The 16,940-nt window shown below is 44.9% G+C and overlaps 1 long non-coding RNA gene across 2 annotated transcripts in view; it reads right to left on the bottom strand.

Moving 5' to 3' along the window:
* Positions 1-2,053, bottom strand: part of LOC135368119 (uncharacterized) — a 130,696-nt gene extending 128,643 nt beyond the window's left edge. For both annotated transcript variants that reach the window (XR_010414681.1, XR_010414683.1), the window contains exon 1: positions 1,913-2,053. This is a non-coding gene — a long non-coding RNA (uncharacterized LOC135368119). The remainder of the gene's footprint in view (positions 1-1,912) is intronic.
* Between the last annotated feature and the right edge of the window lie 14,887 nt (positions 2,054-16,940).

Raw genomic sequence — 16,940 nt, 5'->3', positions numbered from 1 at the left:
ATCCGGAAGCTTCACGAAAATGGGTGGGGGCGCTAGAGACCTAGGGGTTTGCGATGGTGTTACGACCTCAGCTATGAAGCCAGTGAGGCTCGCGCGTGTCATCTGCGCGACTCAATAAAAGTCACCTTGAAACTCCAAGGCAGCCACGAAGGCAGCGAGCAAACAGGCTTCGAACAGTTGTTAACGATGTCGTGTGAGTCCTCTGGAGGAGAGGAAGCCTGTAAATTGCAGTCGCCTGCATGAAGGAAGGAAGACGGGAGCGCTGATCACAACCCCATCCGGGACACAAAAGGTGTTGAATAGCGGGGAGCCATCGCTGTACTTTGCCTTCGATGTGCTTATGAGGCACTATAATCAAGGAAGGAATGGTTTCGACCGACGGGCGAAGTAAAAAGCGTGCTGGCAATCGAAAAGACACTTTTATAAATGCAACCTATCTTTGTGCAAAATATCTCTCAAAAGCCGGTGCGACGGTAGTTTCTTAATGAAGGACCAACGTGTCCGGTTACCCTCTTGGACCTGATCAGGGCTTCCTGAATGCTGCAAGTAATAGCTATCGAGAGTTCCTCTGGTGACATACCGGTGCGCACTGTTGGTATGAGGGCTTCATGAAAGAGTATACAGTGAGGGGCAGTCTACCGTGTGAAACATGCAGAGGAAAATGGTGAGCGGCTCCGATGTCGGCATCCGTGGCGCACGACAAGTGCCGAATTATGTTTGCTGAGCACGCCGAAAGGTATCTGAACAAAAATCATCGTAAGAAAACTGAAGGTGCAGGGTGGGGGGGGGGGGGGGCATCCCATCTCGTATCGCTTCATACGGACAACAAAGCGTGACCCAAAGATTCGGGATTCTCAAGGTACCTGTTGTTAGACAATTTTTCACGCTGCTGTCAGTGCGGTAGGCAGCTTATTTTTTGGTGGGCGTCCGTATACTAGCAATGTGCTTCGTGTGCCCCACAAGAAAAGGTTACCTTCAGGTGGAATACACCATAATTAAAAAAAAAAAAACAAGCTCCAGAAAACAGCTGCAGCTACTCAGCAGTTGCCTACACATTTACCATTTTCGTACATTTTCTTCTTGGGTGGCGCCTGTCCCCATTTTCATATGTAGACGCGTTTAATACTCATTTTACACAATAACATACATTTTGATATAGGGCTAACTTAACTAGTCCTATCGTTCAAAAGTCAGTGCACCTTTACTAAATATTGGCTGCGTCTGGAGTGATGAAATTGCAAGTCATATCAGTGCAATTTTGAAAAAGGTACCATATGGGATTCATGATATTTGTTCCACATTATTTTTTATTATTATTTATTGGTCCATCAAGGGGCCTTTAGGCATTGTGTGATACAGGCATTGTGTGATACAGCACCCTATTAGAAACACTTCGCAAAATTGGACCAATTCCAAATACCGATCTAGTGATAGCCCATCAAAAAATTATTTTTTCGGAGCTTGTTTGCTCTTGCGCATGAACATCATGTGCAAACTTCATCAAAATTCGCCAAGTTTCCGCGAAAAAGGTACATTAAATGCTGAAAAAAGAACAGATGAGAAAACAGTGTTTTTCGCTCATCAAACCAACAGTTATTGCTGGCCTCTTACGTCGACGATGTGGCAGTAAAGCAAACCGGAAGTTTAATAACTTTGAGTTAATAACTTAATAAGTTAATAACTTAAGTTTGAGCAAAACAGTGCAAAACTCTAAAGAATGATCTTGCTATTATTTTTTTTTCTTTTCAAAACTTTTGGAATAATGTCACCATTTTGAAATACGGGAGCATTTGCTTCCGAGACGGAACGCGCTATAATACGAAAATAACGTGTCGCGTAGTGATAGGGCATTATCTATGGAACGGCTTGCACGCAAAATTAGAAAATCTATTTTTTCTACGTTTGTAGCTACCTTGTACAGTGGTGAAACGGTGGTTGACAAGCAGAACGACCATGAGGACGGCGAGACGTGGCGACATCTGTGCCCTAGTGCTTTGCATAATAAAGCTAGGCTAAAGTTTGCCAACGAACGCGGTTTGTGAAAATGACGTGGGTTTTCGTGACGGCTTGCAGATGGAACGCTATAGAAAATGGTTCGAACAAAACATCCAATTTTTTACGATCTGACGGCCTGCTTCAGGTGCGTCAACATCAGAAAAGGCACAAAGTCGTGGGAATTATCCAACTGCACATTTCACAAATTTGGACTTCGCGTATTTATTGATTGCAGCTGGTAGCCTATCTGATTCGTATAAGATCATGACAGACAGAAAAAGCAAAAACAAAACAAAAACTGCTCAATAAAATCAACACACAAATGTCGAATTCCATTGGGATAGAAAAGTTTTCCCCGGTGCGGGTATAGGTTAGATGCATGCTGCCGGGGGGATCGTACGAGTTTGTCCCCAGATCTTGTGCTTTTGTATCACTGGTCAGAACAGCACCACATCCGTTTTCTCCGTGCCGTCGGCGCCTCAGTCGGCCGAGGCGTATCACGGGTTACCTTCCTCTGGCAGCACGACCGACGGGACCGTCATCGGCGCAGAAACGCGGAACAGTCTTCTGTCACTGGGGTTCTGCTGGCAAGCAGTGCCGGCGCGCGGCTGGCCTTGCAACATTGTTACGAAACTGGCCCGGGATTGGGAATATGTATCTGCGCCCGACGCTTTCCCTCCGCTAAACCGATTTAGGCGGGGCACTGGTTGTGGGTACTAATAGCTGGGTACTTTTGCTTTGAGGAGCATATTAAATGGGATTAGAAAGCAATACAAGTTTCGTGAACTTCGAGTATTTCAATGACGTTTTACCGTTAAGAAATACCTTGCGGCACTTGTTTTGCTTTCTAATATATTTTGACATACTCCTTAAAGCTGAAGTGATATTTGATTACAGCTTTGAAATAAAGAAAAACAAACTGAAACACTGAAATGCAACACAACATGACTTCATTCCTTCATATTCCAAATCGACTGATTTGCTTCTATTCTATCGTTTGTGTGTATTGCTTCGTCCTTCCTCCTCCAGACTCTCGTTATCCATCGCGGTCCGGAACGCTTATTAAAAGCCGTCCAATTCTCCTACCGATTTCTTTCTCGGTCACTCCTATGCAGTGATTCAGCAAAGCATCTACATGCTTAAGAGAAAAATGGCACAATATCATCAGACGACGCCATGGTACCAGTAGAGTGAAGTGACCTGTAGAACGCACAGTATTCAAATATCACTAGTTTCTCTGTTGATTATATTCATGGCGTGGTCACTCTGGGAAAATTGTTCAAACCACATCTCATAGAAGATGTAAATATGTTGAAAACTTAGCTTTGCACTCTATGTCCTTATGTCACCTAACTATGACTTGAGGAAATCGTCTCAAAAGCCTGGTAAAATGCTAAGGCAACTTTGCAAGACTTGCAGTAGTGTATGAAGCAAGCATACAGAAGGCGGCACTGTACCCACCAACAACACAAGAGTGGAGGCTTAGTGATGAGAAGTTCTTGGCAGAAAATCCTGGAGGTGTGCGTCTTAATCAGCTGTCGTTAGCGCAGCAACTATGCCTTACACCATCCCATGTTGATTTCCTCGCAGGCAGAGCGATAATGCGTACACTTCGACATTCTGTGATAGGGAAATATATGGAACATACTGCAAGTTACATAGCGCCTATGCACATTACATTGCAAGATAAATGTAAAATCCAGAGACCAAGCTGGTCGAAAAAGACTGGTGACAGCGCGCATGGAACGTAGAAATTCCATTACATGGATTAAATTTGAGCCGCATTGCCCACTCTATGCAGGAATTTGCTTTGTACTAAAAAATTGTTCAAGTAACTTTAACAATAACCGGGAAGTTCCCTTCGCGTTCGAGACTAAAATTAGTGTCTGGAATGCATAAGCAAGCTTGGTCTTTGTTGAAAATAAGATTGTTCAGTTAACAATGCGTTTCATGACACATTTCATCCACGCCCGTCATAAGACAATAAACATACAGCAGTATGTTCTGTACACTAAGTAAGCCCCCTGCACAAGATCAGGCAATCGCGTACGTGCCCTCGGGGTTTCGAAGATTCACAACGGAGAGGCAAGACGAAGGAACCGCCTTGTCCAATGCGGAAAATTCGAACAGACGCATGCGTGGTGCTGCCCACGAAGAGCCACCAGCTGGGGGCAACGGTAAATAGGAGGGGCCTGATGTCCATCCCGTCGCCGTCGGTCAGGCACCGGCAATCACGTCGATAGCTGGTGTCCAGTGGAAACCAGCAGCTCACCATGTTTGTCCAACGAGCTGTGTAATTCTAGGCCAAATCACCCAAAGGTCGTGCTCGACACCCTCCAGTTTTGTTCCAAAAAATTATCATGAATTCTGCAAATAAAGACATTTTCCCGAGTCTTACTGCACTATGTTGAACCGCTGTCGATTTAGGCCGGGTGAAAGTTCGTCTGAATCTCGAAAACCATGCTGAAAAAAAAGTGATCTACTGAGCAGAGTTTTACGTCTAGGTGGACGTTAGTGACATAGAATGAAAGAGCGTGCCCTTAACATTCTGCCAATATCAAGTTTTTGCCTCGTGTTCCGTTTTCGGCCAGCATAGGAGAGCGTCGAGTATCCGGTCACCGGTTTGTAAGTCTATCTACTCTGTTTGCAGCAACCGTGTCGCTCAGATGTCTATATACACCACTCCAGTGTTCCGTAAACTCTTGTCGGGACCTGTACCAGTTGCCACCACCCCAGCTTGTACCGGTACCAGTTCACTTTCCAGTTGTCACCAGTTTGGTACAAGTTGGTTCCTGTTGACCACCAGTTGGTGCAACCTGGGAACCAACTGGTTGACTTCCCAGTTCATTTTTTCGCCTGGATAACGCTTCCAAATTTCCAAAGATTCTCTTAAGAAGTGGTACGCAGTTCAGAATTTGTGACTGCAACACAACAGCTTGTAGAGCTTGAGACAAAACTTCTTTTTCTTCATCGGAGCGGTTCCCCACCAGCTACCAGCAAGAGATCGAATAAGAAATGGGTGACTATTCATCTCTGAGCATGTGTGTCCACTTTTGTTGATGTAGGTTGTCACTTATGGGAAATGTGACACCATGGGAATGGTGAATGGAAATGGGAAAATGTGACACCATAGTGTTCAGTAAGCTTTTATCCCAAGCTGTACATTGTACAACCCCGACAGCTAACAAACACTGCTCGGTAGGGATCAGAGTTTCTATTTGAGACTTTGCGGCCAATTTCTGCCCAAAAGGCTGCTCTTGCAAAAAGGTTTAAAGTCATTTGGGTGAACTCCGGGATACAAAGACAGGTGTAGGGCATGAAAAAATGTATAGTTCAATTTTGAAGGCTGTAGTCACCGTAAATAAGTTTTACCTCTGAGCGAGGATTGTCCATTCAAGGCAATAAACTCATATAGATTCACCACATCATCTAAACTTCCTTGTCCTAGAGAGAAACTGATGTTCTGAGCCTGTTACAGCTCGTTTCTGTACACGACATCTTCAAGGTGCGTATCACGTGCCATGGAAACAGAGGAGTGGTTACATGAGCTATCATTCATCGGGCAGTTGTGAGGAGATTGTTAAAGGAATCAGTCAGACAGCTATGTTTCAGATGCTTTTTTTTTTTTGCAGTTTTCTGATTTTAATTGCTATTCCATGACAGCTTACAGGCCATGTTGAACAGTCCAAGAAACAGTAAATGCAAATGTCAGCACAATCGGATGGGAACCGAAATTCCAAGAACACATGCCAAGTATAAGAAGCAAACAGTAAAGATATTGCACAGCAGAGAAATGCAAATAAAGCAATTGCATGTCACCCTACGTATCAGCAGAAAGGTCCTGTTTGATGGTGTTCTTGAAGATACAAGGTTATCGTCGGAACGAACGGGTAGAGCAGTGTTTCTCAAACTGCGGGTCATAACCCCAACAACACAGAAACGTCCTGCGACTGTCCGTCCCCAGCATCTCAACCCCGGACGACGATGACATCCTCAGGAAATTATCAACTGGCCCCCCCCAGTGTTACCTCCGCGTTAAAGTGGGACTCCCGGTCATATCACCTGCACATCCTCAGGGTGTCAACCTGGAACACTCGCGGGACCTTGTGAGGACGACTTCACCTGCACCCACCTGTACCTCATTTTTCTGCGTATAATTTATCCGAAACCAGACGCAGTCCTGATAACTCTTTTTCCATACATCTTGATTAAATTCCGCAATACAATCTCGCGGTTTGTTTCTAGTACAATTCATAACGGACAACGAGCGCAGCAGTTTAAAGAGAAAGCAGAGAGAAATATAAAAGACGCAATAAAACAAATCTTGTCAGGTGCACGAAGTCCGAGAAACCCACTCCGAAAGATACTAGAATTTTCTTCCGAAGCCGAAACAGACACTCCTTATTGCTTCTAACGCGATCCTCCGTACACTCGAGAGTCCTGCTCGCCTGTGACACAAAACGAAGGGTGAGCTTTCCATGTTTCTTTCGATTACGCAGAGAAAGGGTACTCAAAGTGAGGAATTGATTGAAGTATTAGGTCCACATCAATGCAAAGTCTATGTTTCTTACTCCTTTTGGTTTGAGACGTTCAGGTAGAAGTTTTGAAAGTCAAAAGTAGTTCGACAGAATCGCGCGTTTCTCACGAGTAATGCGCTCCATTTATCATAGATAGTCATCCTTTTTAGATGCAGAGAAGTTTACCCTGGACCACCCTTTATTTCAGAAAAATGTCAATCAGGTCCCAGTATCGGCCCAAAAAGAAAATAAATCTGTTTAGAAAGTCTGAACAGGTAAACTAAACAAAGAAATATTTCTCGTCCCGCTAGCTGCCCACAGGTACGGGCACAGGACGTCCCTGAATGACTCTTCACGGACAGTCGAGAATGTTATCGTCAGGACGTCCTGAGAATAGCCTCGAAGGACAAGGACACGATGACACTTACAAACATGCTTAATGATTTTTTGTTGAAAAGTCAATGACTTTTGACATCAGAGCCATCAGAATTTCTGATGAATCTTGTGACGAATTTCTGATGAATTTATGTTTAATATTGGCCAGTCTTTTGTGATTCATACTTGATGAGTGAGTTTCTCACTGGTTTATGATGCTTTTCTCATAAGTTTTCAATGCTTTCCTAATTACTATAGGATAGGTTTCTGATTAGTCTACGTGTATTTCTGATTCCGTAGCAGACAATAAGCGCAGAGGTTTAAAAAGGAGGCAGAGAGAAATATAAAGGACATAGAAAAACCCATTCCGAAAGGTACTAGATTTTAGGAAAAATCTTCCCGGAAACAACACCGCAAGCGATGCTGCCCCGACGACCGTTTTACGGGCCGCGCATTCCAAGACACGGCCCACCCGGGGGCGGACAGCGTTATCAAGGGGCCCCTCTCCGGTATATCAGGGAACGGCTCCCATTTGCCTCACTCCACCGCTTGCGCGGATTTGAAGGGAGACCAGACCCCTTCCGAAGCCGAAACTGATATTATTTGTTGCTTGTTAGGCGACCCTCCGTACATTCGACAGTCCCGCTCGCCTGCAACACAAAACGAAAGGTGTGCTGTCCATGTTTCTTTCGATTACTCAAAGAAAAAATACTTAAAGCGAGGAGTTGATTAAAGTATTAGCTCTCGTCTCTCTCTAAAAGTCCTACCTGAATGTCTCAAAACAAAAGGAGTAAGAAACATACACTTTGCAGTGATGCAGAGCCAATACTTCAATCAACTCCTCGCTTTGAGTATTTTTTCTTTGCGTAATCGAAAGAAACATGGACAGCACACCTTTCGTTTTCTGTTGCAGGCGAGCGGGACTCTCGAATGTGCGAAGGGTCGCGTAATAAGCAACGAATAGTATCCATTTTCGCTTCGGTAGGGGATCCTCTGGTCTCCCTTCGAATCCGCGTAAGCGAGGGAGAGAGGCAAATGGGAACCGGTCCCTGATAACGCGGTCCGCCCCCGTGTCTTGGAATGCGCGGCCCGTAGTCGTCGGGGCAGCATCGTTTGCGGTTGTTGTTTCCGGGAAGATTTTTCCTAAAATCTAGTACGTTTCAGAGTGGGTTTTTCTGTCTTTTATATTTCTCTCTGCCTCCTTTTTAAACCGCTGCGCTTATTGTCTGCTATGTAATGTGCTAGAAACGAACAGCTCGACTTTATTGCGACAGTTAACCAATATGTATGTATGCAACTGTTTTCCGTGCAATAAAAAAAAAAACATTGATATCGGTTCAATGTGTCAACACATAAAAAATAACATAAAAAGACTGGTTCATCCTCGAAGTGCTCTGGCACTGTTCTAAAGTCGTCCTCACGTAGCATCTGAGGATACCGAGGGAACGCTATATTCGTGCCAAAATAACATGTTGAGGATGATTTGAGGATCAGATTCACCGTCCTGGGGATGTTACCCCATTCCATGCATGATGCTGTTATGATATCCCTGGGATGACAGTGTGTTGTTGGGGATAGAAGACATGTCACATGTGATGGACACATGCAGTGTAGGCAATGTCGCCACACAACATGACGTCATCAGAAATGCACGTAGACTAATCAGAAAGCTACCATATACTAATTAGGAAAGCATTGGAAACTTAGCAGAAAAGTGTCATAAACAAATGAAAAACTCACTCATCTAGTACGAATCACAAAAGACCGGTCAATTTTCAGCATAAATTCATCAGAAATTCGTCACAAGATTCATCAGAAATTCTGATGGCTCGGATGTCAAGAGTCATTGACTTTTCAACAAAAAAATCATTAAACGTTTTGTAAGGGCCAGCACGTAAGGAACTGGTGGAATTCAGGACGTCCTGCATTGAACCTAATGATTGCACGCATCACGTACACAATAAAAACAGTACGTACATCACTCATTAAAAAACTTAATGTAAAAATTCTGTAAGGCTGTTGATGAGAATGCGATTTCAAAATACATCAGGCCTTGCAATTCTGTTGTATTTTTTTATGATTCATTAAGAACTCATCACAGGGTCATCAGAAAGTCCAAAACCATTTTTGTAACGGCGGAACCCCCAAATGGGTCATGAGCCTTTTTCTGGGTGTGGTGGACGGTCCAAGCATACATGCTTTGAGCCACACAGACAACGTATTGATTTGCTTGTATCAAGAAAGCTAATAGGTCCTTCTCACTAAGATACTTGATTAAACCAATCCTTGTTTCAAAGATTAATACGCATTTTTGGTACCTCGCTCTGTGGTCCATGTCTTTTAAGTAAATTACAATGTAAATGTATCTCCATCAAAGAAACAACGTAAATCTTTGGAAGGTGGGGTGACGGTAAAAGTGGGGGTTCATGGTAGGTTTGGTACTACTCAAAGGGGTCACGTTCTTGAAAAGTTCGAGGAACACTAGCGTAGAGGGATGTCGTTCCAAATTTGACTACCCAAGGATGAAAGGGTGAATGGACCGAAATTAGTGTGGTAAGTAGCGTACCAGAATTAATTGCGCTCATGCCTGAAAGAATAGGATGGCGTAATTGTGCACAGCTAACGGAAGTTGACTAGAACGTGTGTAAAATAGCTGGTACATAACCTGAGCTACTTTATGCTTCGCCAGCTGGTGTACATTGAGGATGTGCAAAAGGAGACAAGCAAATGAGACAGACTCATCAGGATCTACAAAGAGAATAACTTCCAGTGCCCGTTCCTGGGTCAGGAGAAGGCGTTGAAGGTCGCTGGAATATGTTAGGCCATAACCCTTGAGGGCATATGTGATACGTGAGTGGATAAGGTCGTAGTAAACAGTAAGAACGTTAACAACATCTGAGCTTAGCAAGTGTGAAGAAAAGATTGCAATAATAATGGTACCGTGATGTTACACGTAAGGTTTGTATGCGCAGTATGGCGACATGTTGCCCGTGCCGCAGGGTGTAGGACTGCGGATAATTTGGTCCACCTGGGGTTCTTTTGACGTGCGCCGGAAATCTCCGACACACGATGCTGAAAGCAATGTTTACCTCCCCCACGTTGCTACCGCCCTCGGAAGGGATCGAACCCGCGATCTTATGCTCAGCAAAGTGTGAAGAGACCAAACATAAACCCGTAACGTAAAAAAATACCTTAACCCCATATATTTGTGGGCTCGGGCCACATGAACTCACTCCGGCATCATCTGTATGGTTTCTGGGCATTGTGCTCCTTGAAAATATCGGGTAGCAACATCACATTCACCTCGTGAAAAGTAGAACTACGTTTGGTCTCTTCATACTAAGAGACCAAACGTGCCGGAGTGAGTTCATGTGGCCCGAGCCCACAGTTGAATGTAGTTAAGGGTATTTTTTTTTTTTTGCGATCTGGTGAAAAAGGGTTTGTTTGAGCAATACCCTAGCAGCAAACAGAAGCAGGCACACACACTCAGAGTTTCACAGAACAGCCAGTCAATCGTTCCTTATTCGACATCTTCCTGCTAGCCAGCAGGGGGCCGCTCCGATGAAGTGCAAGCCGACAGGCTCAATGATGTGGTGTCCAGCTGGAATTTTTTATCCATTCTGGAACTATTTATTGTTAACGATCAACGAGACCAGTAACAATATCCAAAACTGGACCTATACTGCGTTTTTTGCTCACCGAGGTTACCGAAGAGCTAAGTTTCCTTGAGGTGTAAAAGTTTTATAAAATGAATCAACCAAGTTGTGTGATCTAACTGGTCTATAATGAGTAGATTTACAATATAGACTTGCAGTACCTTGAGGACTTTTGCCTCTCTTTTCACAAATGCGAAATAAACGCAATCAAGCGTACACTGGAACCCAGTTGCTGAGGCAAGACACGTCAACACCCAAGCATTTGTGATTGTGCTAGTTATTTTCACGCGTAGTATGATTTCCTGAATTCCCAGTAGCTGTTAGAACATCAGGTTCCAGAAACGTTGTTCTTATTTGGGCTTCTGCAGTGGCTAGCTTTTACATGGCTGCACCCCTTTTTGACTCTTTGCATCTTTGTTGAGACAACGCGTAGCCTTTTTGCATTTTTGTTCAGTGGTGTCACAGCAGGTTTAGCAAAGCATAGCCAACAGGGGCAGAGGGTGGGAGGGGTTCAGAGCCCCTGATTTGGGAAAGGGAAAGGAGGGCAGAATCCTCTTTCCGCATGTAAATTGCCCATACCCCCCCCCCCCCACACACACACACAAAAAATGGTTACTACTAGCCACACTGGCATGGTAGTCGACACTAGCACGAGACAAGATTGCAGCCAACTTGAATATACAAGGTGTACTGCTGCGCATGAAAAATTTAAAAATGACTGAGCATTGCATGTGAATTTCATTATCAGAATGTTGATGAGAATCATGTACCCCGGCCACCATATTTTAGACGGTAACAAAAAAGGCAACTGAGCTAGTGTGATGGCAACATATTTTATTTTTAATCGGAGTAAATAATTATATAAGCATTGTATATAGCCACAAAGAGTGTGCTAATATTTGTTGGAAGGCATGGCATACATTTCCTAAGATAAATCATTCACAGGAATATACAGAACGGCTTTGAGATCGCCAAGGCTTTATAACATCATTCTTTTTTCTAAAAGATTTCCCATGTCAGAGCACTTTATAGGATTTACAGATTGTCACTTATCTGCATTCTATGTATGTATGTACTCACACTTAAATACATTTACTTGCTGTAATATCCCCCAGACCAAGCACCTGTGGTGCCATGTGTAGAATCTATGCTCCCCTTTGTTGGTCCCAAAATGCCTTAACAACTGTTTTTGCATCCATGACATGAGAACTAGCAAGAAATCCTCATTTTGCAATGAGTCAGTATTTCGTCGTAGACATACAGTAGGACCATCCTACTTGCCTTTGTGAGTGAGGGAAAGCACAAGAACTGTTTCTTTGGGCTCTACTAGAACTGACCAACAAGGCAACACTGCTTTGATTGCCTTCGTGCTTCCTTTCACTATAACATACATTATAGTCCCTCATGGTGGTGTACAAGTACTGCTTTGTAGGGAGGTGAATCTAATCCTTTGAAACGGGCCATCCAGCACATCCCGAATACCGAGCTGTATAGTACGCTGAGTGCAACCCCGTCGCGTAGTTTCTCAAATATAAACAAGTAGTTTCTTGAAGGTAAAAAGAAAAACAAAGACACCCCAGTATAAATAGAGTTTTACAAGGGCCTGCACGGGCCGCCTGTATTGCATCTTCCTCTGTTTTTGTTGGTGGGATGTGGCACAGCCCAAAGTCATGCACATAATAGGGAGCTTGGATGACAAATGACACCTTGCCAGTTTGGAACGTTGCAGACATATCAGCAAGGCAGGTGTCCTCACGCCTGACGGAACCTTGTGACTTCATGCACCTTTTGCTTTGGTGTGTCCTCTTTGTGAAACCGCCAGATCTTTTGCCCCTGTGCCATGAATCTTGGCTGCCTTCTGGATTTCTTCTCTGCATGCCGAAAAATCTGATTTCAGTAAAAATAAGCAATGTCCTCAGTTTTGATACCATTCTCATGTGTTTCGTAATTTTGTTGCCTCAGTTAAGGATACAGCATGAGAATTCTGAGAGTAAAAACACAAGTACAAAATAATAGGAATTATTAAGCACAACTAAAGATTACTGAGAATTGTCAGAACCACGATATTTCTTACTTATATACCGACTTCAGTGTTAAGGTAGAACGGGTGATAATTACACAGATAGTCCGAACACGCCACACGAATTAGTCGAACTCGGCACTACGGGTGTACATTACTCAACAGTCTGCAGGTTTATGTCACTGAATCATTTGCTACAACACCTGCAAAATAGGTGCGTTTAACGCGACTGGTATGTGTGTATTAGTGTGTAGCTGTTCCAGCACCATCACCATGCAGCGCCATTCCTATCCTCTCGTGCCGAGCTGTTGCCGGCGCGATCTCCGCTGGAATAAAATCACTTTTTGGGTATCACGCAACATGAAGGTTGCCTCACCTGTTTCCTTCATTTGGTGACCCGGACGTGCATGGACCTCCGTCACATGCAGCAACACTTGGGCGATAGCGCTTCAGCTGTGGACGAATCGATTTTGCGCGAGCTGTTCTTACAGCGACTCCCGAACACCGCGCGCATGATCCTCACGACGTACTCCACTGTGTCCCTGGAGGCCTTAGCGGAGATGGCACATAAGATCATGGATATTGCTCCACCAGCCATTTCTGTACTGTCTTCATCTACTGCTCCATTACCCCCATCTTCGCTGAGTATCAAGCTCTCCGTGACGAGGTAGCGCGACTCACTATCATGGTCTCTACCTGGCTTCGCCTTGGCCACCGTCCACGAAGCCCCAGGCTGCGCAGCCCTAGCGCGTCGGTCGTCGCCGCAGTCCTTCGCGCCTGCAGTCTATCACTCCACAGAGTGTTGGTATCACCAAAACTTCGGCAACAACGCCTGCAACTGTCAGCCTCCTTGTTCAAACTCGGGAAATGGGAGCGTCAGCAACTGACGGCGACCAGTCTCGCTGACGCAGTTACCAGTCGTCCACGTCTTTTCTTCATCACCGAAAGCTGCTCAGGCACGCAGTTTCTAGTGGACACTGGCGCTGAGGTGTGCGTCATTCCACCTTCCGCTGGCGACATTCGCCGCTGCGCACCTCATAAAACATTGCTTCCTGCACCGTGTGTCGGAGATTTCACACACACGTCAAAAGAACCCCAGGTGGTCGAAATTACCCGCAGTGCCACATTGCGGAACGTGCAGCATGTCGGCTGACTCTCCTTGCGTGTAAATCTACTGCGATCGCCTATTATTACGAGCGAGCTGGTGTCACGTTGTTGAGGGATATTTATTTTCACCTTATTTTTTCAGGTGTAGTTTGGTAATCGTGGCTTTCTCACGTCCTTTCTTTTGTTAGGGTTTACTTAGAGATCGGGATAGAGGGTCAAGAGCTCAGCACATTTCAAGCATGTATGCACAGATACTCACATGCAGCAACCAAGACTAAGAAGATAACGAAGACGACCTTCATATTGTCACGACGACAATGACGACTCATCTCACGCGACTCATGTCACGCGCATTATCATTCTGTCCATTAAATCATTGCCATCGCCACGCTGTGCTGCCCGTATCATTTGGTGGAGGTGCTGGCTTGCTTCCCCTCAGACACCCCTACAAGACCATCTACAACCATCTCCAAGACCTTCGTGTACTATTGCTGCGCCTCTGGCCCCAACGCTGCTGTGATGGTCGTCGACGCGCCAGCCCGCCCAGATGACGCGACAGACCCGACGACGACGAGACCAGACCAGACGATCCCCAGCCCCGTAGATAAACGACGTCCACGACAGCAGCATGACAAGGCATGACAAGCGGACCGGAGGCACCGGGCTACTGCGGGCAGCACAGCGTCACCTCATCTTTCGTCCACTGACATCCACATCTACCTCCACGAACAATCCGAAACTCATCATCTCCCTCATCGCTCATCAACATTGACCATCGTGCCCAGGAGGTCACGACTTCGGGAGGGGGGGTATTGTCACGACCACAATGACGACTCATCTCACGCGACTCATGTCACGCGCATTATCATTCTGTCCATTAAATCATTGCCATCGCCACGCTGTGCTGCCCGTATCAATATTTCTTGATGTCTTTCACGGGCTCCTGGGTGATGTGCAGGACATGACTAAATACATTAAGACGCGCGGTACGGTCAGACGAGTGTATCCTGTTACCCAGTCTTAATAACACATCTTTTGAAATCCACGCTGCCAAAATAAATCACTTTGACTATATGCAGTCGAGTGTTAAGCATGGTTTCACGTGAGAAAATCAGTGCTTAAGAGGGGTCACACTCCAGAATAACGAGTCTTTATGCAATTCTGTGTCGTATTCAAGATGTATCTCTCAATTATTCATGAATGTAATCAGGGTATATGCATAAACAACTTAGCGTATTATTACTAGGAAAACAACGCTACGGCTTCCATTGGGAACGAGGCTATCTGAGAAAATGATGTAACGACGGAGCCGTATGGTTCCTATGGTGTTGCGGATGTGCTGCGTAAAAAGGATAATCACTGCAAGCCTTAATAAAGCATATGTTTCTTCTGCCGAATTCGTCAGGTATTCTTCAGACGTGTAACGACTTGGTATGCTAACACGCGTGCAACTCATGAAGGCTTTCATGGGTGAGTGACATTGATGCAATCGTAGCTGTTTTGGAGAGGAAATCGGGTAGTCAAAAATGTCCAGGACGTGCAACATATAAAACGTACCGCATAACTGTGTCAACCATTTGTCACGACGGTAATCACGTAAACATCATGTAAATATCTCTTGCTCTCCTCGGCCTCAGCCTACGAAGAACCGCCAGAAGTGGTTCAGCGAGGTAAAACTGTGCCGGGAACAACGTCATAGGAGGGAGGTGTTTAATTAGATCACTGTGAAAGATAGCAAAGGGCTGCTACTGGTGATGTAGAAAGCAGATCTCGTTGACCAACTGATCAATGTATTGCACAAATTGCCTTCCTGTTAATGGACAACGTGGCGTTACCGCTTGAAACAAGTTGACTCTCCGACCTGCTGCCACTATGGTGCTCTTGAGGATCTGGAGCATATTCTTCTTCATTGCCCCCACTACCAACCTTCCCGAACCGCACTCTCCGAGTCTCTTCGTCAGCTGGACTCTCGCCCCTTCTCCCTATCGAAATTGCTTGGTCCCTGGCCTAATCCAGCCCAGCAACACTCTGCGCTCAAGCCTCTCCTGACATTTCTGGACACCAGACTTCGATCGTTATTGTGAAGGGGCTAGCTATTTTATTCCCCACATTCCCAGCAGCAATGGGGTAGAGTATCGCCTGTGGCGATGAACCTCCCCACTCTCCAAAGTCAAAAATAAAGTTGTTGTTGATATTTTCCTCCCGTCTATACTGAGAAATGGTGACCCAAATCTTGGTTTCTGAGTCTCACAAAACACTTCTCGCCAAGATGGTGCATTAATTCATGGACTGTGACTCAATGGGGCATTTACAGCTCAGTTCCATTACCACCTGAGGCTAGTTGACTGTCTCAGATGCTGTGACTGCGGTGCTGTAGCAGACCCAGAGCATATTCTTCGTCATTGCCTACACTACCGAGCTTCCGAAACTGCCTTTTTCGGATCTCTTAATAATCTGGACTCCTCCCCCTCTCTCTAAAATTGCTTGGCCTATGGCTAAACCGAACCCACCAATGCCTGCCCTCAACACTCTCTTGACCATTTTGGACTCCATGGGCATCGTTTCCTCCCTCACACCAACATCAACTATGGGGTAAAGTATCTCCCTATGGCGATGAAGCTCCCTGTTCATTTCAAAAGAAAGTTGATGTTGGCACGATGAATTCCATTTATTATAACGTTACTGAACAGCATCTGCAACTTCTGCAAAGTGGGTGAAAACACTCTGCTGGTACGTGGGTGAAGTGGCTAGTTTGCCACAGTACCACAAATAGGAACACAAATGGCCGATAAATCCTCTACAGAATATGGTGGAAGAGGATGAGCACTTGAAATGATCACAGTTTTTAGTATCATGCAGAGGAAGAGAGATTAGAGTATCTTCAAATTCTGTACTATTTTTTTCTGAATTGGTTGTAATTATGCTGCAGCTTCATAGGCAGCAGTTAAAATGTTACTAACAATTGCCCTTCACTGGTTACCAAAACTTCATGCTAGCACTCTATTCTTTTTACAAACTTTGGTTGATGATGTGATGAATGTTTCGGTGACTTCCCTAGGCCCAGTTTCACCAACTTCGGTTAACTGAACCAAGAACAAGAGTTGCTAATTCTGGAACTTAACACACACTTCTTTTCTTACATCGGTGATGTGGTGGATGTTTCAGTAATAATAACTCACTTAGTGAAGCAGAGAGTTTAATGACCTTTCATCTTAGTTCAGATGCTAACACGGGCTCGTGCAACTGGGTCATAAAAAACCATTGCACAGC

The sequence above is a fragment of the Ornithodoros turicata genome, chromosome 1 (assembly GCF_037126465.1).
Source record: "Ornithodoros turicata isolate Travis chromosome 1, ASM3712646v1, whole genome shotgun sequence".
NCBI classification, from domain to species: Eukaryota; Metazoa; Arthropoda; class Arachnida; order Ixodida; family Argasidae; genus Ornithodoros; species Ornithodoros turicata.
This window is presented reverse-complemented; position numbering and strand designations above follow the sequence as displayed.